Source organism: Hyperolius riggenbachi, chromosome 10 (genome assembly GCF_040937935.1).
Source record: "Hyperolius riggenbachi isolate aHypRig1 chromosome 10, aHypRig1.pri, whole genome shotgun sequence".
Lineage (NCBI taxonomy): Eukaryota > Metazoa > Chordata > Amphibia > Anura > Hyperoliidae > Hyperolius > Hyperolius riggenbachi.
In genome coordinates, this window is record NC_090655.1 from 130,947,272 (window position 1) to 130,974,487 (window position 27,216).

A 27,216-nucleotide genomic window follows, 5' to 3' on the forward strand; every position below is an offset into this window, starting at 1 on the left:
ATTTTAGTTAACTTTGATAATTTTGATAGTTATATAGAAATATTGCCACGTACCTCAGAATAGACAGTTATTTCAGAAAGGAGTATACTTAAAGGGAGCGTACCTGCTAACTAGAACATTATTCTCTTGAACCTTGCTAGCATTGGTGCGAGAATCTGAGACTGTGACAGCCTTGTGGACATTTTGGTGAACATCTTTTTAGACAGGGAGTAGGATGTTCAAAGGGAGTACAGCCCAGGGCTGTGGAGTCGGAGTCGGAGTCGTGGAGTCGGAGTCGTGGAGTCGGGCAATTTTGGGTGCCTGGAGTCGGAGTCGGGAAAAAATGCACCGACTCCGACTCCGACTCCTAATGAATTTGTAACTGTAATTAAAATAGAAAATATGATAAAATGTTCTATTTCTCAGATAATAGTCATTAAAAATAATGTATATATACAGTATATATACAGTAATAGCTGTGCTTAGTCCACAAAAATGAAATAAACCAATCAAAATTAGTTACTTGTGCTGCTTCAGTAAAGCAGTCCTCGTATTTTTAAGGTCAGATATACATATCTGATTGTGACTGTACTGTGTATATGATGTGTACACAGGAATCTCTTATATATACTAAATAACATCTATGCTGTAAGAATAAAGCCTGTTGTGTAGCTGTGTCACTAATAGAGATGGTCAACGAGATGGAAATAATTCTGCATTGATGCTGATTTATGCAAATGTATGCACTCCCTTTGCTCATGAAATCAAATAATTTGATATGTTATTAAAATTTGGTTTGGTGACTACAAATGAAAGGGTAACTGAGACGGATGAAAAGTAAAGTTTTATACATACCTGGGGCTTCCTCCAGCCCCCTTCAGGCTAATCAGTCCCTCGCTGTCCTCCACCACCCGGATCTTCTGCTATGAGTCCTGGTAATTCAGCCAGTCAGCGATGTCCAGCCGCATGCAGCTCCCACAGCCAGGAACGTTCTGCACCTGTGCAATAGTGCTACACAGGTGTAGTATGCTCCTGGCGGCGGAGTGTGTGCATGCGCACTACGCCAGACTGGCTCAAGTACCTGGACTCATAGCAGAAGATCCAGGTGGTGGAGGAGGACAACGAGGGACTGATTATCCTGAAGGCGGCTGGAGGAAGCCCCAGGTATGTATAAAACTTTAATTTAATCTGCCTCAGGTTTACTTTGTTACACAGTAGTACTATACTCTACATATGCACTTCCCACAGAGCTGCAGGGAATCCACTGAGAATGCTGTGCACATTGAACACAGAGGTGTTGTCTGTTTACAATCTCCTCCTTCCCCTGCAGAGTACTTGCACATCATTCTTACATGTACCCACACTTACATTGCCTAGGGCCTGATAGATGTTCTTTGTTCTGGTTTGTACCTTTTACAAGTACTCTTACCAAGGACTAGTTTTAGTCTAAAGGGAATAAATATAGTAGTCTACATATCCTTCTCACTTCAGTTGTCTTGTAAAATTCCTAAGCGTTGGCAGTTAAGAGACGAATTTCATGTTACATACTTTTAATCAACAAAATTGTAATATGCAAATTAGAGGAGTCGGAGTCGTGGAGTCGGAGTCGGTGGAATCCTAAACTGAGGAGTCGGAGTCGGAGTCGGAGTCGGTGGATTTTTGGACCGACTCCACAGCCCTGGTACAGCCTCCAACAAAAACAGAATTACCATTGCAGGGAGTTAATCACTTCTGCTGTGTCACCAGTAACAGTAAGTAAATGGAATCTATTTTATTGGGACAGGCAGGAAAACAAAACCCGACCTTCCCACACTTTGTTTGGCAGGAGGTTTATGTTATCTTCCGTGTTGAAGAGATCTATGCTATGTGCATGCTTGCATACTGCATAACTCGATTATGCAATAAAACGTTTCAGCCAGAAGGTTTCAGTGTTGTGAAACACAAATAGTGAGTAACCAGCTGAGACTGCTGAAAATATTTTCTCGTGGTTCAGTTGTCAGCCCTTTACATCATCGGGTCATTGATTTATGATCATGCCTTCACACTGACATAGAATCATTTGGGATGCAACGTTATGTAATTAAACAGGTTGCTGTGATTGTGGGATTTTGTTCTGTTTCCGCAATGCTGTTTGGCAGCCTATCATGAAACTAAAGATAAGGGCTTAGAACTGGCTTCTGAATAATCTTCTGGACTGCCTTAACAATGATGTTATTGTGTGTGTATATGAGGAGGAGGGGGCTGTGAGATTCCTTTGGACTGTAGTTTCCATTTTTTACAAAATGTATTTTTCATTCAGCTTTCTTACAGAATACTAAACCTTTGTTTTGGTGGGGCTCTGGGCAGACGAAAGGACTGCTTATGTATAGATATGTGTAAACCTCAGATGCCTTTTTCTGAAAGATAGTAAAATTGCCTGGCTGTCATGCTGATCCTCTGCCTCTAAAAGTGCCCATACCTCTGTCAATGTATGGGCAGATCAGCCAAGAGGCAGAGCTATCTCTGAACAAATCTGATCAGAGAGAAATCTGTTGCCTGCCCATACATCGCAAGCCAATTCCTGGTAGATTTAACATGAAATTTATCAGGAATCGACCATAGATGTCGCCTGCCTGGCTGCCCCCCAAGTATAAATGTCTCCCTGGTGATCTCAACTGTCCCACTGCCACAACTCACCATATGGATGTGTGCACTTCACACACGCCTGGTGCTGCCCGGGGGTGACTGCAAATAAGGCCGAAAGTTGCAGCAAGGGAGGGACATTTTACACTTTAGGGGATGGGGGGACAGCGGCTGGGGGTCTGTCACATTTGTTGGTCATCACGATATATCTAACACCATTACCGCTGCGCATGCAATCAAGCACTTTCACCAAGGTCTTTCCAGCATGACTGATTGTCGCATTTGACAAATTTCATCCCAAGATCGCTTGAATCATTGATGCATGCTTGTTTCGTCACCAATTTTTATCAGATTTGATAAAATTGTTACATTGAATGCTCTATCGGCCAGGTATGGATACCTTAATACTTTACCTATAGATCCTGAACAAGCATGCAGATAATATGCTCTGCCTGAAGTCTGTCTGGATTTGCTGCATGCCTGTTTCAGGTGTGTGATTCAGACAATACTGATGCATGAAAGATCAGCAGGATGTCAGGCTAAATAGAAATAAAAATGGCATCCTCCATAGCCCTTTCACTTCAGGTGTCCTTAAATGGCATGTTAGACTGCCATCTCTGCTGAAAATCTAGCATGTGTACAGCCTCCCCAATGCACCCCTGAGAGATCTGTAGTGCCATAGGGTCTCGTCAGAGCTCATCGTTCTTCTTGCTCCCCCTGCCTAAAGTGAACCTAAACTGAGAAGGATATGGATTTTTCCTTTTAAAATAATACCAGTTGCCTGACTCTCCTGCTGATCCTGTGTCTCTAATACTTTTAGCCATAAACCCTGAACAAGCATGCCGATCAGGTGCTCTGACTGAAGTCAGACTGGATTAGCTGCATGCTTGTTTCAGGTGTGTGATTCAGCCACTACCGCAGCCAAAGAGATCAGCAGGACTGCCAAGCAACTGGTATTGTTTAAAATGAAATATCCATATCCCTCTCAGTTTAGGTTCCCTTTAAAGCCAATGCATCATGTTTTGCATTGTCCTTCCTTCACTGTCTCCATAGCAACAGAAGATGTACCAAGGCTGTAGCCTCTTGACGTGGCTGTATAGCACCCAGCACCAACTGTTGCCCGAGGGGTTGAGTCCTGATCACTGTGGGCAACAATCTTTGTGCTTGTGTCACGCGACTTTAGCCTGTATCCAGTGAGTGAAAATAAGATCTGTACAGAGATAACAAGTACAGACAGGCAATATATAACGAGAGAGAAGGAAAGGAACATGTCAAGATAAATTAAACCTCAACTGATGATAAAATATCAACCCGTGTGCTGATCCCTGTTTGAATGAGGTTAACCACTTAGTAGTCATGGTAAATTCTATATGTGCATGTAATGTGGGGCTTGGATGCTTTCCTGTGAAGTGCCTCCACAGCTGTGATTGTTAGTAATGGGGAGATGATACCGTGATCCATTTACGGAGATAGTTTTTGCCCTTGTGGTTTTTCTTTTCTCTTGGTTGAGGTGCAGTGATGCTCAAGAGATTGAACATGAACACATCTATTTTTTAAACCTAGATAACCTGTAACTAGATACTGAACAGGGCATGACATGCCAGTATTGTCAAACATGGCTGCAGTCACTAATGCAAGTATATTGCAGAACTGGTCCCCATTTTTACCCTTTAGCAGCCAGTTCATTTGGCTTGCAAGTGCTTCAGGCCACTTCATTTTCACACATTTTTTTATTTCTTATTTGTTCATCTGCTTGCTACTAAATAGTACTGCTGTAATATGTATTTATGGCTGCTACTCACTAGGGGGCATTGTGAGAAAATAAGTGTCCTGACACACTGCAGAGCGTTTTGTTGGTCGTTTATCTTTCTTTCTTTTTTTATTTTTAAACTGCCACCATTGATCGCAGTAAAATTGCGGCAAAATTTTAAAAAATCAGCATTGCAGTGATTTTGCCACAATTTTACCGCAGTTTCAATGTAAGTCAATGGAGGTGTTTTTTAAAAAATCAAAAACGACCTGAAAAATGATCTGCGGTGTGCCAAGGCCCTCACAGGGGACTTTTGTTTTTAGGTGCTTTCAGAAATGTATTTAGGCGCATGCATTGATGTGGGTTTCAGTGCATTGCGGTGTGCTTTAAGCGGACTGATGCATTTTACCTGCGATCAAACGCGTTTCAATATATTTTTATTCAGCATGCGTTTTGTTTATTTGATGTTGCAGTTGCCAATCATTTTTTTTAAACGCTTCTCCAAGGAGTATTGTAAATGTGCTTCTATGTGATAAAAAAGCGCACCCATTTACTTGCATTGCTGTGCGCTTCACAGCACAGCGCACAGGAGTGCATGCAGCACCATGTTTCACTGATGCAGCACATACATGTGAAATTGGTACATTAGAATCAATGGAAAAGGCTGTACCTAGCAAAGTGCACAGTGCAATGCGCTGTGAAATGCGTACAGCAATGTCCCTAGTGTGAACAAGGCATATCTGTATTTTCTGCAAGCAGAGAGAGAGAGAGATCAAAGCATGCCAACAATTTACAGTTCTGCCGACTAAGGTCAAAAGCAGTACACTTATCTCAAGCGAGATAACTCTATTGAAGCAGATTTGAAATTTGTCTGATGGTACCCTTTAAAGTGTTACTTAACTTGTACATAAATGGCCTAAAAGTGTCTTAACCCCTTAGCAGCTAATGGGTTTAAGGCCATTTATGTACAAGTTAAGTAACACTTTAAAGGGTACCAGCAGACGAATTTCAAAAATTAAACTGAATTGTACTGTATTTCTCCATAAGACTGCTTCTTTTTTAATCTGAATATCTCTTCACCAGTTGGCACTGTATTGGCTGAGCGAGTTTCCACTTCTCTGATGTCAATCAAAGCCGACCCTCTTACCATCCCAGAGAGCCTCTGACTTGGAGACCTGGGAGGTGGCAGCTGTCTTGGAAAGTGTAATTGGAGGATTATCATTACTGCCACAGTATTGCCATGATAAAGATCCCTACAGAGTGAAGCGAAGGAGCACCATTAGACTTCTCCTGGGAGGTGACCATCTAGGTTTCTCCCTAGAGATGATTCTTTTTATGTAATGGAGAGAGTTCTGCTTTAGTGAGTGTAGCTGAAAACTTTGTTGCTTTACTCTCTTCATTAAAACCTGGAGCTTTTCCATAAGCTGCCTGGTGATTCTACAATGCTCACAACTATGTCTGGCTGGCAGGTGTTCCATAACCATGACTCTTCCCAACCCTCAAATGTTGGACATTTTCCAGCAGGGTGAAGGATTTTTGTGGGAGGTGCAGATTAGTTTATTCCTCTGAGTGCATATTGTTGCTTAGTAGTTTACTCATGTAATACTGTTATATAAAGCCTTGGTAAAATTATATGACGTTAAACTGGCTATTATATAACTCGTTCGCGTTCCATGGTTTTTACCCCTTAAAGAGACAATGAAGCCTCTTCAAATCCCACTTTCTATTCAACATTTATCTTCAACACTATCAGCCCTGCTAAAACGCTGCATACCCACGGCAGAAAGCTGTTTACAAACCTTCCAAATGGCGGGCAAAAATCCACAACTTTCTTGGTCGTGGATTTTGCTGCCTGGGGAGGCAGAGCTTTTGAGCTGCAGCTCTGCCTCCATTCACGTTAATTCCCCTCGGATCTCCGCCTCTCCCCTGCACCCTTTCAGTGAAGGAAGACTGAGAGGGGCGGGGAGAGGCGGCGGTAACCGGGAATTGACACGCATGGAAGCAGAGCTACAGCCCAAAGCTCTTCTTTCTGCTGCGGGGATGCAGCGGTTTAGCAGGGCTGATAGTGCTGAAGATAAAAAATGTTAAATAAAAAGTGGGATTTTAGGAGACTTCAGAGTCTCTTTAACCACTCTGGAGTTTTGATTTTTTGCTGCGCTCGGCCGCGGGTGGGTTTTCTTCACATAATTTTTTTTTTTTATCATGTAGCTAGCCTAGCGCTAGCTACATGATTCTCCCATCCCTGCGCTATCCCTCCGATCGCCACCGGCAATCATACCTAACAGTAAATCCTGCTCTGAACGGGATTTCCTGTTAGGGCTTCCCTCGTCGCCATGGCGAAGATCGGAATGACGTCAGGGGGAGTCCTGATCCACCCCATAGTGCAGCCTGGCGGTGATTGGCCAGGCCGCGCTATGGGTCGGGGGGGGCCCTCTTTTGCGGTACGTAGCGGCAGATCGGTGGTGAGCGTCGGCGATCGAATAAAACACACAGCTAGCAAAGTAAATTTTTGGGTAAAAAAACTACCCAACAGGGGCTGAGATATCCAGCCTGGCGGTAGTGGACATGCTGAGCTCGTCCATAACGCTAGGCTGGTTAAGGTTCCTGACATTTTCGACACTTTAGCTGTGTCGTTTTGATACAGCAGTAACTTTTAATAACTTATGCCATCTTAGTGATATGTCTTTGTTTTCTTTAGTACATTTTTTCCTTGGGTAATATTTTTCTCCCAAAATGATTTTATTTTATAGTCATCTTATGGGGAAGAATTCGGCATAAATGCAGAAAATACTCTTTTTTTTTTTTTTTCCAATTTTCACCGATTTTACTGTTCACATGACAAATCCCACAGTTATAAAACACAAAAGAAATGAATTTAGCCCTTCACTGGTTAAAACGATACCCCATGTGCCATATTTTATTACTAGCTGAGCACCTGGCGGACGGTTATCCCCCAGACGACAGTTCGGGGGCTATAGTGCTGTACAGATGCATCGCTCGGCTATGGCAGTGTGTTAAAGGGAAGATCCGCGCTGTCTAATAAAAATACAAATCCACTTACCTGGGGCTTCTTCCAGCCCGTGGCAGCCAGGATGTGCCCTCGGCGCCGCTCCGGATGCTCCCGGTCTTCTGCGGTGGCGCACCCGACCTGGCCAGGCCGACTTCCAGGTCAGGCTCTGCTGCGCTCCAAAATGCGCCTCACGGGGGCGTTCTGACGTCATCGGACGTCCTCCGAGCTGTACTGCGCCACCGAAGAAGACCGGGAGCCTCGAGCGGCGCCGAGGGCACATCCTGGCTGCCACGGGCTGGAGGAAGCCCCAGGTAAGTGGATTTGTATTTTTATTTTAGCGTGAACCTTCCATTTAAGTTTCATCGAGGTAAGTGTGCATTTTATATTTCCTCCCTCAGGTACAGTTTAAATTGGCCTGGTTCAGAACAGCAAATCCTGATTATTTGGTGTGCATTTTCACTTTGCATGTAGAAGTTTATTGAAGCAGTTCATTTTGGCACCCACTTCTGAAGCTGTGTAACAGACGCCAATGTAATTTGCGGCTATATGGCGCCGAAATGGTATGTTGGGCATCCGTTAGTAGCTGATTGGCTGCCACATTTCTTATATTAAATACTAATAGATCAGCTGTTAGTAGCCAAATGGCCAGTAGTTGGGTGCCGAGGGGTTAGTATTAGTTTGCAGGAGGAAGTTAGTGTTGGGCACTGGGAGCGGTGCAATAGTGTTGAGCATTAAGAGGGGAGGGTGACCTTTTCACTAATTGTACCACTTTTATTGCCTAAAAAGTTTCAAGTATCACCAGTGTTCCTGCATAGTAGATCTGACCTGATCAGGCTTGGCTGTTTCCACAGAAGCCTGAGTGGAGAGTAGCTGCTGCGCATGCACTCACGCTGACTAGGAGATCTTCAAGGGGTCCCAGCACTGTATCACCTCCACTGAGGAGGAAGAGGGAAGCCTCTTTAGGATCCCTCAAGGGCACTTTTTTCTTACAGGTACACTTTATGAAAAGGAGGGCATATGGGAGGCGAATAGTAGGAGGAATTGGTGAAAAGGATTACAATTAGATTGCTAACCTACAGATTGCCATTATTAGCTTATAAGCAATCTGTAGGTAGACTGCCAGCCTTTCCAGTTCCTCCTTCTTTTCCCTACTTTAATATAGGTAGCCTCCCCTCATCACCAGTGAGCTGGGTAGTGACTCACCACAAAGTTTGGCAACCCCTCGTTGTACTGCCCTGCAGCATAGTTTAGACCTCAAATCAGTGGTAACCTGGCCACAGTGAAGAGACAGCCAGGTGAACGGTGCACAGTGACGGCACCTATACTTCAAATACAGGAAGTGAGCAGTGATGACACTTCCTGTATTTGAAGTATACCTGCCGTCACTGTGCACCGTTCACCTGACTATCTCTTCACTGCTGATCTAAGGTCTGAAATATGCCGCAGGGCAGCACAGCGAGGGGTAGCCGAACTTTGTGTAGACAGGACGGGACCAGGACAAGCGGCAGGTGGGCAATTAAGTATCAAATTTGGTGTGTACCACCTGGCCAACAGCAAAGTACCGCTGGTGATACGCGTACCAAAGGTTGAAAAGCCCTATCTACTTCATTTCATTTTTTTTTGAGGCAGTAGTTTTTCTGTTTTTCTTATTATGTAATACAACATACTTCCTCTTAAACGATAATTGATGAATAGTTTAAGGCAAGTTTAGCTCTGTTACACCCTTTTTATTCTGTTCTACAAGTTTTTAGCTCCATGGAACCACCCTTAGCCAGGATTACGAAACACCAGAGTATATCATGTCATGATTGCTGTTTTTACACTTGTACGCGGGGATTGGATTTTCTGCCTTGAAGCATGATGACATATTTTGGCAGTGGAGATGTGTATGAGGCCATGCTACTAATAGAGTACAGTTTGTCTTGCTCAGTTTGCAGTGAGTACCACGCTCCACACAGCTCTGCACACAGAACACAACAACTCCCTTTGTGTTTGGGGTCAGACACCTGCTGCTTAGAGTTCTCCAACTTTGCTGATGTAACAAGACATTCTCCTCCCTATAATAACCCATTGTAGTAATTCCCTCTTGAGATCTCAGTCAAAGGCTACATACAGCTTACATAATTGTCAGTTCAATTACAAGTGATGTCAGAATTCCTTTGAAATGTAGTTCAATTTAAATTTCCACAGGCTTTTCTGTGTGAGGATTAGGAGAGAACCACAGTCCACAGTCAAAACTTTATTTTTTGATACATTACAGTAGATTCGGTGTCTCTTGCTTTTTTTGTCTCTTTGAAAAGACTCTCCTCTCAGTGAATTTAGTGGTGTATGGACATGTTTTTAGAATTTTTAAGAATGTGTTTTTTTTTTTTTTTTTCCCTTTGCTTTTTGAGTCCACTTGGAGACTTAAAGAGAGTCTGAAGTGAGTTAAAAAATCGCTTTTTATATTATATTGAACATGGGCATGCTTGCCCCAGCTAAAACTCCGCTATCCCGCGGTAGAACGAGGGGTCTTTACCCCCAAAATCCCCTCCGTGGTGTCCGGGGATCGCTTCCTGTTGAGGCAGGGCTAACGGCCGCAGCCCTGCCTCTCACCGCGTCTATCAGCGCGCATCTCCGCCTCTCCCCCGCCCCTCTCCCTCTTACTTCACTGAGAGGGGCGGGAAGAGCCGGAAATCCGCCGCTGATAGACGCGCATGGAGGCAGAGCTACAGCTCATAGCCCTGCCTCCATGAGCAGCAAAATCTACAACCAAGTTGGTTGTGGATTTTGCAGGGGGGGGGGGGGGGATTTGGGGGGGGTAAAGACCCCTCGTTCTGCCGCGGGATAGCGGCGTTTTAGCTGGGGCAAACATGCCCATGTGGAATATAAGCTGAAAAGCGATTTTTTTTTTTTTTTTTTTTTTTTTTTTAACTCACTTCAGAGTCTCTTTAATAAGGCTCCCACACAGGCAAATCTTGAACTATTTAACTTTTCATATGTTCCCTGCACTCAAGTTTTTATTAGCAACATTGGCGTTTATGACCTCTGATAATTAGAGAGTCACAGAGTTCCAACTACAAATGTAATTTAATGATTTGGATTCTTAGCTTTTATAGGCCCATATCCTATTAACTGAGTTTTCTCCAAGGAGATATTTTCAAACCTTGTCAATAAAATGCCATAAAAGCTCCCCGCATGCAGAAAATACTTATAATAAGTTTGATAGTACTTTTTTTACCTTTGTAGTACGCTTTCAATTACTAGTTGCAGAAAAGCTATTTTTAGAAAAATTATCTCCAAGTTAATTGAATAAAGGCCAAATGTGCCTAGTGCACAAAATTGTGGTAATAGTGCCACGCACAGACTGTGCATCATTTTTATTATTATAATTATTATTGATTTATAAAGCGCCAACATATTCCGTGGCGCTGTACAAAGTAAGAAACAAACATGGGGTACATAATCATACAGACAATGGTGTACACCAAAATACAAGATACATAATTAGTGACAAAATACAAAAAATGATACAAATACAGAATACAAAATATAGAATTGGTAATGACAGTGATAAAAGTAACATGATTAGTAAAATGTATGATTTCCAAGACACAAAAGGGAGAGAGCCCTGCCCTTGCGAGCTTACATTCTAAAGGGAATGGGGGGAAACAAGAGGAGGGGTAGTATACGATAAAATATATAGAGCCAGTGTGTTTTAGGATACCTAGTAGGTGTGCAATTTGGTCTTAGGACAAAGGGAAGTGGCCTAAGGTAGCGCATATGCTTGTTGGAACAAATTAGTTTTTAGAGCGTTTAAAGGTCACAAAGGTTGGCGAGTGACGGTTGTGTTGTGGGAGGGCATTCCAGAGGAGGGGTGAAGCACGTGCAAAATCTTGTAAACGTGAATGTGAGGAGGAGATTGCGATTGGGTTTGTATCTGGAAATTAGTGAGGATATGTACCGGGGAGAGAGATTGTGGAGAGCTTTGTAGGTTAGGGTTAGGAGTTTGAACTGAATCCTCTGGTTAATTGGCAGCCAGTGAAGAGCTTGACAGAGAGGGTCAGCAGTGGAAGATCGAGAAGAAAGATGAATGAGACAAGCAGCTGAGTTCAGTACAGACTGGAGCGGGGCCAAGTTAGTCCACAAAGTAGTATGTTACAGTAGTCCAGACGAGAAATTATAAAAGCATGTATTAACATTTTCCTTGTGTCTTGAATGAGAAAAGGACGGATGTGAGATATGTTTTTGAGTTGGAGATGGCAAGAGCTGGTTATGTAGTTAACATGAGGAATGAAAGAGATAAATGAGTCAAATATTACCCCCAAGCACCGTGCTTTGGGAACTGAAGTTATGGGAGTGTTATTAACATTTATTGTTAGGCAAAGAGGAGGAGGAGAGCGCTGGCACTGCTGTCATACGGTAAAATACAACATTGTCCATACAAAAAAAAGAAGACACATACCATGGGTGACTGTGGATGGTGCGGAGGGTGAAGAGCCTTAGGGCCGTTTTGCGCTTCTACGGAGGCAACCTCCGTAGAAGCGCAAAACGGCTGTAAGGCTCTTCACCCTCCGCACCCACCGCACCATCCACAGTCACCTATGGTATGTGTCTTCTATTTTTTGTATGGATAATGTTGTATTTTACTGTATGATGAGTCCTCAATAAAGTGTATCAAGAAAATGGGGTGGTAGGTAGCACCCCCTGGTGCGATCAGACCCCTATCAAGATGCGCTCAGCTGCTCCCAGAAAAACCGCTGCAAAAGATATAAAAAGAAGGGGCGCTTTGAGCCTTCTAGAACACACAATGACCTCGTCTACTAGGCAGGTCTCACCTGATTCCAAAGTGGCTTGTACATTTCGTGGAGGCACACCCTCCGCTTTTTCAAGTTAATCATATGATTAACTTGAAAAAGCGGAGGGTGTGCCTGCGCGAAACGCGTTGTTGTTTTTTAATAAATTTTGTACTTTGCTAGTACAATTTTAGTCTTATGCACCTTCACTACCTACGCAGCTGTGGGATCCACCCACAGCCGCTCTCCCTGGACACGAATATCACTCGCCGCCTCTGAGGGCGAGCGTTCCGGGTGCCATAGCTACCGACCCTGAAGGAGTCTGGGACGTGACGTCACATCCGCCTCCACGCTGAGAGCTCGGTCCCCGGCTCGGCCAAGCGGGACGCAGGCATATCGAGGCTGTGTACGCTGTACAAATCACTTTGGAATCAGGTGAGACCTGCCTAGTAGACGAGGTCATTGTGTGTTCTAGAAGGCTCAAAGCGCCCCTTCTTTTTATATCAATAAAGTGTATGACAGCAGTGCTGGCGCTCTCCTCCTTCTCTTTGCCTATAGATGACTTTGGCCTGAGCACGCTGAAGACGCACAGTACACACACCACAGTTTGGGACTGTGCTGCCCCTCCCTCCCCCTGGATGGAAGACGGTTACTGCAGTGCCAGCATCTGTATTCTTTTTCACTCATATAACATTTATTGTTACTTCAGGCAGAGAGGGGGACAGAGACAGTGGAAAAATTATTAGTTGTTTTACTCATTAAGTTTTAGGAAACGAGAGGACATTGTAACGATTGTGGAATTATCTCCGTGGTCAGCGCACAAGCTGCGCGCTGACACTGCGGAAATCCTGCACAAGCGTTAAAACAACACCACCCAGCTTAGGTGCAATGCACCTGTAGAGAGAAATTCCCACCGGCAGATGGAGCTGTGGAGTGCAGAGGAATAAATCCTCTGCACCGCCACAGATGCCAGATGGGAACTGTACGAGGTGAAGCAATACAGGGCAGGATAGCCCTTAGAGAGAGAGTGTGAGCACAGAGACAGAATGTATGTATGTCCACCAATCCAGTCGCCACCCGGCGACGGTGAACACACAACAGCGAAGACCAAGTGGGAACGCAATCGCAAGAATGGCGATTGCTGATAGCGACACAAGACCGAGTAAGACAGAGCAAAAGGAGAACAAAGACAGAACCGATAATAAACTGCAAAGCAACACAAAGTAGCAGACAGGACTAACTACACGCGGTCACCACACGAAAAGCGCAATAGCGACAAAAGCGCATGCACGGCACGGTCACCACACAATAAGCGCAATAGCGACAAAGCGTACCAACCCTGACTAACCAAAGAAACACGAAAACAAAATAGAACACGCGAACGCTTGCTAAACGGTTACCTCACCGAGACGACAGCAAGCGTTCGTTCCAGACAGGACAGACAGAAGGAGTAACCAGTAGCCACCACAGCTCTGGCTATACTCCCAGACAGAAATACAGAGAGATCCACCGCCTCTACCGCTAGGGCGAATGCGATGCAAACAGACAGAACGATTCTCTGTCGGCCGCCGCTGGTGACAGAAGTATCGCAACAGAAAGGCAGAACAGGCAATACAGATAATATTAGCAAACAATATGCAGAGGGCTGAGACTCAAGTCTAGCAGGATCAAACCTTTATGACCAGCAAGGAATTCTGGGAGGAAATGGTATTTATACTGCAAGCCATCAAAGGAAGCAGCTAAGCAATTTGCATGACAAGTAGATGCAAATTCCTCACCAGAACAGCAGCTCTGCAACTCGCAGAATAAAGACAGGTCTCTTTTCCAGAGACCTGCAACACTCAGACCTGAAAAATGGTCAAAAAGCTGTCTGCCTGTGCAGACAGCAGAGCAGATCATTACAGACATGAAGGAGGATATAGCAGACAAGCAGTCAGGAACACGTTTGAGGAGGGAGTTAATGTCTGGGGCCGAGAGGTACAGTTGTGTATCATCTGCATACAGGTGGTATTGAAACCCGAATGAGTTGATTATGTCACCAAGACCGGGCATGTAGATGGAAAAGAGGAGGGGACCAAGGACAGAGCCTTGAGGAACCCTGACAGACAAAGCATGAGGAGAAGAGATCTGATCTGAGTAGGAGACTGTGAAGGACCTTCCAGAGAGGTAGGAAGATAACGATGTGAGAGCGAGGCCCTTTATTCCTACATTTGAAAGTATTTGTAAGAGTAAGGTGCGGTTGACAGTATCAAATGCTGATGACAGGTCAAGAAGGATGAGTATGGAAAATTGACATTTGGATTCAGCTGTAAGAAGGTCATTGGCCACTTTGGTAAGGGCCGTTTCCGTGTAGTGGTTAGAGCGAAAGCCAGACTGGAACTGATCAAGCAGGGAGTTAGCAGATAAATAATGGCTTAATTCTGCATGTATATGGCGTTCAAGTAGTTTGGATGCAAATGGAAGAAGTGACACTGGGCGGTAGTTGGCGAGTGTGGTAGGATCTTGAGATGTTTTTTTAAGTAGTGGTGTAACAGCAGCCTTTTTGAGTGGGGACGGAAAGATGCCAGTAGAGAGGGACAGGTTAAATAGCGATGTTAGTGCAGGCACGAGAGATGAGGATAGCTGTGGAATGAAAAGGGAGGGAATAGGATCCAAAGAACAGGTAGTTAGATTAGTTTTGGATATTATAGAGAGAGCATGTTCAGAGAGTGGAGAGAAGGCAGTTATGGCCCATACTCACGAGGGACTTTTGTCGCCTCAACACGCGGCGCGCGCGTGTTGCGGCGACAGGTCGCCCGTGAGTATGGGCCGTCGCACACGCGCGCACCCCGAACTGTCGCCCGCCGCTCATGTCGCCATGCGATTGAAACTTTCAATCGCATGGCGACAGTCGCCGCTGCCCCCCCGCCGCAACTGTCGCTGGTCCGCGTGAGTACGCGGACTAGCGACAGCAACCTCCATGTAGGTACATGGAGCTTCCGGCGGGGGGAGGAGGAACGTCAGCGACAGCTTCCGCCTTGCCGCTGGTCCCTCTTCCGCGTGTGTACGCGGAGGGACCTGGCGAGAAGCTGTCGCCGGCCTGTCGCCCACACGCTCACGTGTGCTGGCGACAGGCCACATTTCTCGCCCGTGAGTATGGGCCATTAGAGAGCAGTCAATGAGAGGTGTGGTGGTGGGATTTGAGGGCTGTGGAGAATTCACTTCTGATTTTGTCAATTTTATCAGTGAAGTATGTTGCAAATTCTTCGGCTGATAAGCAAGATGGAGGAGGAGGGGGATGGAGAACGGAATTGAAGGTGCTGAACATAAGTTTTGAATTGTGTAAATGGGCTGATATTAGGGAAGAAAAATATGACTGTTTTGCCACAGAGAGTGCGTTTCTGAAGTTGTTCAAGGCTATTTTATATGAGATGAAGTCCTCACTTGTGTTACTTTTCCTCCAACACCGTTCAGCTGCTCTAGAGCATCTTTTTAACTGTTTAGTGGCTATTGCGCATGACAATATTATCTTTACTTCCAGCAGAAAGTACTGTGCATTACCCTATTAGCGTGACTCGTGGTACTATAGTAACACGACCATTGCTATGGTAATGCTTGTTACTGATGATTACCATAGCAAATGTCGCGCTACCCAAGTACTGTGGGTCGCACTAATAGCTAACCTCTCTGTACTTGCTGTTTAAAAGTAAGGATAATATTGTTGTGCGCTGTCTGTGTACCGCAGTATTACCGCAATTTGTGCATCAGACCCTTAGTAAGAAACAATGAACACAGCCTAATTTTATGTAGGTTTGGGGCTGTACACATACGTGTTTGTTTCATCCTGTTACATGTCACTTAGAGAGAAACCGTAACCAAGAATTGAACTTCATCCCAATCAGTAGCTGATACCCCTTTCTCACTAAAAAAGCTTTACCTTTTTCTCAACCGGATCATCAGGCTCTGTATGGCTGATATTGTGGTGAAACCTCTCCCACAGTGTAATGTCAGCGCCTTACAGCACTAAGGTGCTGACATGAAACTGTGGGTGCCTTGTTGCATTGTGAGAAATAACAGCTGTTTCCAACTGCCAAAAAGCAAGCAGCATCTCCTTCCACTGACATTACCTGCCAGCTGTAAAAATGTTGCCGTGTGATAAATGTCAGAATGTAAATCGGGGAGACGAAAGATTTTACAATGGGCAAACGCTGACCAAGCCTGTTTCCACTACATGCAGATTGGAATGTGGTTAGTAGAGGGGTTAGGTCGGCACTAGATGCTGAACTGACAGGCCTCTGGGGATCCGGTAGGGTACTCACTGTGTCTCCAGAGAAACAAAATTGAACACTTGTAGAGGAACAGAAAGGTTCCGGGCACCAGCTGAGTATGCAATCTGTTCTGCGATCGTTGCCATCTATTGCATGTGTCGTCTTGTCTGGGGATGAAATAAATCAATAGTAATTTGCATACTCAGCTGGTGCCCGGATCCTTTTTGTTCCTCTACAAACATGCAGATTGGATGCAGAAAAACTGACTCCAAATGCCTATGGGCCTGTTTCTACTAAAAACAATTTTTCTGTTGCAGATTTCCCATAGGCATTCATTGGAGTCAGTTTTTCTGCATCCAATCTGTGTATAGTGGAAACAGGCCCTAAATCATTTATACATAATTATTGTAAAAATTAAGCACTTTTTTTCATTACGTTATTTTCACTGGAGTTACTCTTTAACCACTTCTCTACCACGGGGTTTTTCACCTAAAAACCACAGCAATTTTCACATTTAAGGGAGGCAAGGGTTAATGGGCTTAATGGGGGTATAATTTATTTAAAAAAAAAACTCACTGATGCTGATCAGTCACTAATGCTGTGTTAGTTATCTGAGATCCTCTCACGAGTGATCTCAGTAACTGTAACAGCATAGTGACTGATACAATGTTTACACACATTCTGCATGAATAAGCACTGTCATTGGCTTTGTGAACACATGTTCACATCAGCCAATCACAGACCAGCGGGTTCCCGACGCGTATGCCCGTCCGCGTGCACGCGATCGCGCACGCGAACGCGGACGCGATCGCGCACAGCAGGAAAATAAACAGGAGTTGCCTATCTACGCCCCTGTGACTCAGGTGAGTTTTAAAGGGGCGTAGATAAGCGTGGCAGAGGTTGTTAAGTGGTTAAGAGACACCTGTAGTCAGCAAAAAAAAAAAAAAAGTGTCAGCTACTTACCTCAGTAGGTGAAGCCACTTCATAGTCCAGAGATTTCCCAGATCTTCCTACGCCCCTAAACTTTGTCATAGGTTGCACGAATACAGCCGCTCTGCAAAGAGCAAAGTATGGCTGGTGCAGTAGCATAGTTCCACTCCTGCATGGCTCTTTTCTCAGAGTATGTATGCCTGCGCAGTGCTACTGCACTCATACATGGAGGGGATCAAAGATAAAGGGGGTCCTGGCTGGTGATGGAGGGGTCGGCGAGGATGATGTAAGAAGTATATAACTCTCCTTCCCCCATTGCAAGATTACTTTATTGTACCATCTTGACTAGAGTTGCTGTATAAAGTGAAATTCTAGACTTCTAGCATGCGGTACATGTATCCCGGAGGAGGATGTTTATTTATAGCTGAGGGGTTACTTACACTTGTCCCAGTCAATTCATTGATTTAGGTTCTGAGATGAAAAACATAAATCATATCTAAAGGAAAACAAACAAAGTGTGCATGTGGTAGTTTTTTTTTTTTTTTAATGTTTAAGTTATTTTCTAGTTAGAAGCACAAGGTAATTATATATTCTGTACATCAAAGTTCAATGAAACATTATTGAAACAGAAGAAATATGGGGGTTACTACTATATACAATTTACAAGATTAGGTAAACAATCTACTTCTCCAGAATATTGACCATCGATCTTGATTGCAACGTTTCATCACCAGAATATTTCATAAGAATACTGCCTAGCGATATGTTTATACTGCTTGATGCAGTGCAATGCTATGTGACTATCAATGTTGATTAAACATATAATTGATTTATAGGACCCTCATTTTTTTATAGATCTGATTTATTTTTTGTTTCTGTCAAATTGAATAACTATTAAGACGTAATGGTCCATTTACATGAAGCAATGCAGACAGCCATTTGTTATATACAGGATCTCGTAAAAAAAAATTAGCATATTGTAATAAAGTTCATTATTTTCTGTAATGTACTGATAAACATTAGACTTTCATATATTTTAGATTCAAATACGCACAACTGAAGTAGTTCAAGCCTTTTATTGTTTTAATATTGATGATTTTGGCATACAGCTTATGAAAACCCAAATTTCCTATCTAAAAAAATTAGCATATTTCATCCGACCAATAAAAGAAAAGTGTTTTTAAAACAAAAAAAAGTCAACCTTCAAATAATTATGTTCAGTTATGCACTCAATACTTGGTCGGGAATCCTTTTGCAGAAATGACTGCTTCAATGCGGCGTGGCATGGAGGCAATCAGCCTGTGGCACTGCTCAGGTGTTATGGAGGCCCAGGATGCTTCGATTGCGGCCTTAAGCTCATCCAGAGTGTTGGGTCTTGCATCTCTCATCTTTCTCTTCACAATATCCCACAGATTCTCTATGGGGTTCAGGTCAGGAGAGTTGGCAGGCCAATTGAGCACAGTAATACCATGGTCAGTAAACCATTTACCAGTGGTTTTGGCACTGTGAGCAGGTGCCAGGTCATGCTGAAAAATGAAATATTCATCTCCATAAAGCTTTTCAGCAGATGGAAGCATGAACCCACTTTTGAACCAGAAACAGTGGCAGAAGCGCCTGACCTGGGCTACAGAGAAGCAGCACTGGACTGTTGCTCAGTGGTCCAAAGTACTTTTTTCGGATGAAAGCAACTTTTACATGTCATTCAGAAATCAAGGTGCCAGAGTCTGGAGGAAGACTGGGGAGAGTGAAATTCCAAAATGCCTGAAGTCCAGTGTCAAGTACCCACAGTCAGTGACGGTCTGGGGTGCCATGTCAGCTGCTGGTGTTTGTCCACTGTGTTTTATCAAGGGCGGGGTCAATGCAGCTAGCTATCAGGAGAATTTGGAGCACTTCATGCTTCCATCTGCTGAAAAGCTTTATGGAGATGAAGATTTCATTTTTCAGCACGACTTTGCACCTACTCACAGTGCCAAAACCACTGGTTAATGGTTTACTGACCATGGTATTACTGTGCTCAATTGGCCTGCCAACTCTCCTGACCTGAACCCCATAGAGAATCTGTGGGATATTGGGAAGAGAAAGTTGAGAGACGCAAGACCCAACACTCTGGATGAGCTTAAAGAGGAACTCCAATGAAAATAATGTAATAAAAAAGTGCTTCATTTTTACCATAATTATGTATAAATGATTGAGGCAGTGTTTGCTCATTGTAAAATCTTTCCTCTCCCAGATTCACATTCTGACATGTATTAAATGGTGACATTTTTACTGTGGGCAAGTTATGTACCTGTTTCTAGCTGTTCTGGCCTTGCAGACAGTTGTAAACAGCCATTTCCTGTCTGTGAACATTGTTACATTGTGGCAGTTTGCCCAGAGTACCGTACGGTACCAGAGCCTCTTGTGGGAGGGGTTTCAGCACAAAATCAGTCATACAGCGCCCCCTGATGGTCTGTTTGTGAAAATCATTATATTTCTCATGTAAAGGGGGGTATCAGCTACTGATTGGGATAAAGTTAAATTCTTGGTCAGAGTTTCTCTTTAAGGCCACTATCGAAGCATCCTGGGCCTAACACCTGAGCAGTGCCACAGGCTGATTGCCTCCATGCCATGCCGCATTGAAGCAGTAATTTCTGCAAAAGGATTCCCGACCAAGTATTGAGTGCATAACTGAACATAATTATTTGAAGGTTGACTTTTTTTTGTTTTAAAAACACTTTTCTTTTATTGGTCGGATGACATATGCTAATTTTTTGAGATAGGAAATTTGGGTTTTCATGAGCTGTATGCCAAAATCATCAATATTAAAACAATAAAAGGCTTGAACTACTTCAGTTGTGTGTATTTGAATCTAGAATATATGAAAGTCTAATGTTTATCAGTACATTACAGAAAATAATAAACTTTATCACAATATGTTAATTTTTTGAGAAGATCCTGTACTGAAGCACATGGCACCTTTATTGTTCTCTGCTGGAGCAATGATCTCATTTTTCAGTACACTGAATGAGACTCCACTATACTGTGGACTTTAAAGGGAACCTAAGACGGGGAATAGAAGAAATTTATACATACCTGGGGCTTTTTCCAGCCCCCCTCGCTCTGATCTGTCCCTCGCTGCTTTCCTTCACCCTCTGGATCCTCTGTAAGGGCTCCCATAAATTTGGCCAGTCAGCCGCGCACCCCCACCATGCTCCTGTGGCTGGGATCCTTCTGCACCTGCGCAGAACACTCCCAGACACAGGAGCAAGGTTGTCTGGAATCTAGCTAGAAGATGGTGATTTGGCTGTTGATTACTTTATAAATGTGCAGATATGCATTCCCCCTCCCCCCCCCCCCCCCCATTACTTCTTGGTGTTATTTGAAGTCTCTGAGTGCCTATAGATGTCCCAGTGGACTTTATAATATGTGACTGACTACGGAGGTCATTTGTCATAAAACTTTTAGAAAATTTCTACCATACCATTTTTCTCACTTTTACATTTACACTATCAACAAATGCAGGGGAGGACTGGCCCAGGGGGACGGGGGGCAATTGCCCCCCGGGCCGCCCGAATCTTAAGTAATTAGGGCCAGCCACTGCTATACGCAGCGGCCGCAGACATACCACAGGTGACAGGTTCGCAGAGGGGATCGCAACCTTGCGCGATATTTCCCGGCAAGTTGAAGTATCCAATCGGAGAAGGGGCTGAGGCGGCCGGCCATGGTGTGCCCTTGTGCGTGGCTGCGCCTGCGGTGGATGTGAGTGGCACAAGGACAAAAAATAGCTTAGGTCCTCTCCGGCCTGGTGGGTTGACCCTGCTTGACTCTGCCCCCCGCCTGGAGCCATTTCTGCCCGCAACGTGCTGCTGTGCCTGCGGTGTCATCGGAATGAGCTGTCTCACTCTTCAGCTTTCTGTGCTGGGGGGGCTGGGGGGCCTGGAGCTGTGGCTACGAGTGGCTGGCTGGCCTGGCTGGAGGAGTCAGACACAGTCCCTCCCCTGTGCTGCTGTGCCTGAGGTGTCATCTGAGTGAGCTGTCTCACTCTTCAGCTTTCTGTGCTGGGGGGGGGGGGGGGGGGGGGGGGTCTGGGGCTGTTATTACAATTTGAAGATTTGCATACAAGAAAGATATGGCTTTGGGCTGGAGATGCCGTGAAATGGGCCTCTAGTTTGTGTTGTCCCCCCAAGGCCAAAAGGTCCCAGGTCCTCCCCTGAACAAATGAATAAAATGTATATAGACCTCATTGTCTGTACAAACTTATTTACAGTTAACACTACAAACAAGTCACTTTTTAGTTTGCTACCCATTCATTGCTATTTTTTTTACCAGGATGAAATGTGTTGGTTGTTAATGATGGAGAGAGGTTGCTGCCTTTCCCGTACCATCTGTGGCATTTCATAAAGGAATCCTTGTTTTCTTTGTTTAGAGACCTTGTGCCCTGACGTTGACCTCCTTTAATGGGAAAAAATGATTGTGTCAGTTGCCTTGTATATAGATCTGTTGAATGGCTGAAGTTGTTCTTACTAAGAACCATTTCTAATTCAAGAAGTAACACTATATAGGTATGCTAATATATGAGTCGACGCTATATAAATGTTCAGATTATTATTATTAAAGCAAAAATTATTTTTTGCTGCCAAAATTACCTTAAAAATGCAGTCTTGGTATATGTACAGGTCATATAATAAACTGCTTGCTCATAAGCTCCCAAATCCAGCACCCTTTCCTCGTGTACACAAATAGACTTAGAAATTTGGTGGCCCGGATATAGCCAATAGTAGAATATCGTAACATTTACCATTATTTTACTATCTTACAGTGGTAATTCCGATAGTATAATATTGGTAGATGTTACCAATATTTTACTACAGCTAAACCTAACCTTCTCTCTGCAGAACCTTCCCCCTCGGATGCCTAACCGTAACCACCCTTATGCTGATGCCTACCCCAACCCCCCCCCCCTCCACCCGCGCGATGCCCAACTCTAAACCCTCCCCCAACACCTCACCTTAAACCACGCCCCACATCTGACTTTAAAACCATACTTCCTGACGCCTAACCTTAAAACCCCCCTCCTAAAACATAACCTTACAACACCCTCTTCCTGAGGCCTAACCTTAAAGCCACCCTCCTGACTTGCAACCTTAAAACCCCCTTCCTGACACGTAACCTTAAAACCCCCTTCCTGACACGTAACCTTAAAATCTCCCTTTCCAACACATAACCTTGAAAATCCCCTCCTCATACGTAACCCTGCAACCCACTTCCTGATGCCTAACCTTAACACCCCCCCCCCCCCCACCACCACCACCTTCCAGATGCCTAACCTTACTCACCACTGCCGCAAAAGCGGTAGCTGTAGTTTGCATAGCGGGCACCCCCAAGTTATAAGATATTTGTATGGTCGCCTATCGTGGCTCCCAAACTTCTGCGTTGCCTTCAACTCCCAAATGTCCTGCCTTCCCTTACCTTCTCCTCCTCCACTGTATGCAGAGCAGAGACGTGTAAGAAACCAAGGAACTGGTTTATAGCTACCTGATCTGGGGGAAGGCTCTGGTCTGTCTTAATATGTTTGAAGAGTTAAGCCTAGTACACACTTTAAATTTTGATTGGTCACTGATAAATTTTACTACCTCCATGTAGAATGAGGTTAAACAGATATTGAATTCTATGGGCAGATTGTGCAGGTAAACCTTTATACTACATGATGGTGGGAACATTGGTCAGTGATTGGGCAATCATAATTGTGTACCAGGCTTTAGCATCTCTTTAAGGTTTTATTTTAATTACATTTTATTAATTTTTGGAGAACAGAACCCATAGCTCCCAACTGTCCCTCTTTTGGAGGGACAGCCCCTCTTTGGGAGCCATCTGTCCCTTTTTCCTCCTCATTTGTCCCTCTTTCAGGACTTTGTCCCTCTTTCTATGTAAATATATATATTTCTCTACTAAAAATGTGTTTGACTCTAAACTTTATTCCCATCCTTTAAATTGATATATTACTAATTTTAAAATGTTAATATGAAGGAAAATGAACCAGGATAGAAAGGACCAGTGTGGTTTGAATTACAAAACAAGATATTTTTCTTATGAAATCTTTATGGTATGCGTGACTAGGGGTGTGACGGGGGCATGCTCAGGGGTGTGTCAGGGGAGTGGCTTAAAGGGAACCTTAACTGAACGGGGGGTAAAGAGTTTTACTTACCTGGGGCTATTACCAGCCCCCTGCAGCAGTCCTGTGCCCTTGGCGCCGCTCTGGAATCCTCTGGTCCCCCGCTGTCACTTAGTTTCGTTTTTGACGACTCACCAGTCGCCGGCCGCCATGCGTATTATTGGACGCATTCACCAATGCAATTAGCGCTATTGCGGACCGCAACGCGTACAAAAATACGCGTTGCCGCATATCTACGCGTGCGGAATGCGGCAACGCGTATTTTTGTACGCGTTGCAGTCCGCAATAGCGCTTATTGCATTGGTGAATGCGTCCAATAATACGCATGGCGGCCGGCGACTGGTGAGTCGTCAAAAACGAAACTAAGTGACAGCGGGGGACCAGAGGATTCCAGAGCGGCGCCGAGGGCACAGGACTGCTGCAGGGGGCTGGTAATAGCCCCAGGTAAGTAAAACTCTTTACCCCCCATTCAGTTAAGGTTCCCTTTAAGTGTCCCTCTTTCTCATCTCAAAAAGTTTAGAGGTATGAAAACCCCAGTAAAAAGTAATACAATTCTAATTCCTTTCCACACTATTCAAGACTAAAATCCTTATCCCTTGGAGTTGAGATAACCAGACGTTCTCTGTATTATATCTGAAAGGTGTTAAGCCTCAGACAGTGATTTGGGGCTGCTCACTGGCACCTGTATCCTCCCATGTGTTGTGGTTACAGTCGCAATTCCGTTTTTGAGAGGTGGACTGTAGGGATTTATGTAATGTGTCTGTCAAAACCTCCAGGAAGCTGGGTATATGACAGCTTGTCACAAAGTGTCCTCCCAAGTCACAAGATTGTGCATGACACAGCGATCATCATCTGTTCTAAATACAGCTCTTTGTTGACAAGAAATTCACACGCTTATAAAGCTATTAATGATGAAACTTGCCTGAGCAGTTTGGTGTCATTGTAAGATGCTAAGAAGAAGACATGTCTATGCAGCATAGCATTAATATAAGAAAACGGTCTTTTTTATTTTGGTTTTAACCGTTCCTTTTATTTATAAACTGCTGTGGATATCTGTCATCAATGACTACTGTCAGCATTTATCCAGTGTCAAGCTTGACATTTTGATCGTGAGTGACCTGGTGTACTTACCCTGCCAAGCACCTTCATAGACAAATCCACTCAGAGAGAATGAGTAGCCATGTTGACTTTCTTTTTCTCTGATCCTCTCCAAGTGATATTAAAGTATTAATACATTTGCTTAGACTGTATTACATGTCACAGCCAACTGATCAAGATAAAATAAAGGTAAAGTATAGTTAAGTAGGGACAAAGACAGCGATAGAAATGGATTGACATTAATCCCTTCCTTACTTTATGGCCCTTGTTCAATTTAGGGCTCATTTCCACTATCGCGAATCTGCATGCGTTGCCCGCATGCAGATTCGCACAGCCAATACAAGTGAATGAGACTGTTTCCACTTGTCAGTTTTGCTGTGCGTTTTTCTGTGCAGGATTTTTCTGCACGGCAGAGCCCTCAGAATTCGCTTGCGTGTGGAATGCAGGCGAATCGCACACAATGTATTTAATAGGGAAATCGCATGCGTTTTCCCCATGCATTTTTTGCCGCGAATTTGCATGCGATTTCGCATAGGTACTCATGTTAATTCACACAGGCAGTGACATGGTTAAAATCGCATTACCCTAACCTATGCGAATTCGCATGCGAAATCGCGGCAAAAAACGCATGCGGAATCGCACCCGCAAGCGTTTCGCCTGCGGTGATTTGCCGGCGATTCCGCAACGCTATAGTGGAAACGGGCCCTTAGGGCTGTGGAGTCAGTACAAAAAAACTCTGACTCCTCAGGTTACATTCCACTGACTCCGACTCCTCTAATTTGCATATTACAATGTTGTTGATTGAAAGTATGTAACTTGAAACGCATCTTTTAACTGCCAACACTTAGGAATTTTAAAAGACAACTGAAGTGAGAGGGATATGGAGGCTGCCATATTTGTTTTCTTTTAAACAATACCAGTTACCTGGCTATCTGGCGGATCTGCTGCCTCTAGACTAAAACTAGTCCTTGGTAAGAGTACTTGTAGAAGGTACAGACAGGAACAAAGAACATCTATCAGGCCCTGGTACATGTAAGAGTGATGTGCAGGTACTCTGCAGGAGAATAAGGCGATTCTTCCTCTATTACACATTCTTCAGGTACAATCTGAACCAGGTTTAAGGGTGATGGACCAGTGTTTCTCAACATTTTATTGGCATGTACCCCTTTTAAACCCTGTATTCACCAAGTACCCCCTAGCACAGTAAACATTGCCGCAAGTACCCCTTGACAAATATATATTTAATCATTGTACGTGATAATTGGTTCTAAACGATTTCCAAACATTTACTATTACTTTTAATTAGCTAAAACACAAATTTTGTGTTTAAATAAGATTTATCATTTTCTAAAACTCTAAATTTGTTATTCTTGGTTAAGTATATCAAGCCCGAGTACCCCCTGGAACCATCAGAAGTACCCCTGGGGTGCGCGTACCACACGTTGAACACCTCTGTGTTCAATGTGCACAACATTCTCAGTGGATTCCTTGCAGCTCTGTGGGGAGTGCATATGTAGAGAATAGTACTACTGTGTAACAAAGTAAACCTGAGACAGATGAAATTAAAGTTTTATACATACCTGGGGCTTCCTCCAACCCCCTTCAGGCTAATCAGTCCCTCGCTGTCCTCCTTCGCCACTTGGATCTTCTGCTATGGGTCCCGGTACTTGAGCCAGTCTGGCGTAATGAACATGCCACACTCCGCCGCCGGGGGAGTACTACACCTGTGCAGCACTATTGCGCAGATGCAAAATACTCCTGGCTGTGGGAGCTGCACACAGCCAGACTGCGCTGACTGGCTGAATTAACTGGACTCTAGCAGAGGATTCAGGTGGAGGAGGAGGACAGCGAGGGACTGATTAGCCTGAAGGGGGCTGGAGGAAGCCCCAGGTATGTATAAAACTTTTTTCTTTTCTTCAGTCTCAGGTACCCTTTAATTCGTAGTCATCAAATCAAATTTTAACATATCAAATTTATTTGATTTCATGAGCAATGGGAGTGCATACATTTGCATAAACCAGCATCAATGCAGAATTATTTCCATCTCATTGACCATCTCTATTAGTGACACAGCTACACTTCAGGCTTTATTCTTACAGCATAGATGTTATTTAGTGTATATATAAGATATTCCTGTGTACACATCATATATACAGTCACAATCCGATATATATATATCTGACTTTAAAAATACGGGGACTGCTTTATTGAAGCAGCACAAGTAACTACGGTATTTTTTGATTGGTTTATTTTTTGTGTGTGGACTAAGCAGAGCTATTACTGTATATATAAATAATTTATGATAACTTTTATCTGAGAAACTGAACATTTTATCATATTTTCTATTTTAATTACAGTTTAAATTCATTAGGAGTCGATGCATTTTTCCCGACTCCAGGCAATCAAAAATTACTCTGAATCCTTGACTCCGACTCCACAACCCTGGTTCAATTCACTTTTTCTCCTAATTTTACTCCCTGGTGATTTTGTCACACCTTTTAATAAAATGCCTTTTAAAGCAGACCTGATCTCAGAACGTCCACTCTGCTCTAAAAGATACGCAACAGCATAATAACCTTTACACAAAAAACAGTTCTTTGTTACAGCTGATACAAATCCTAAAATAAATCTGCAGTTTCTACTTCCTGATTCAT

The 27,216-nt window shown here is 43.9% G+C and overlaps 1 protein-coding gene across 9 annotated transcripts in view; it reads left to right on the plus strand.

Moving 5' to 3' along the window:
• The window catches only part of USP54 (ubiquitin specific peptidase 54), a 230,889-nt gene that overhangs the window by 55,504 nt on the left and 148,169 nt on the right, over positions 1-27,216 (plus strand). The window lies entirely within an intron of this gene.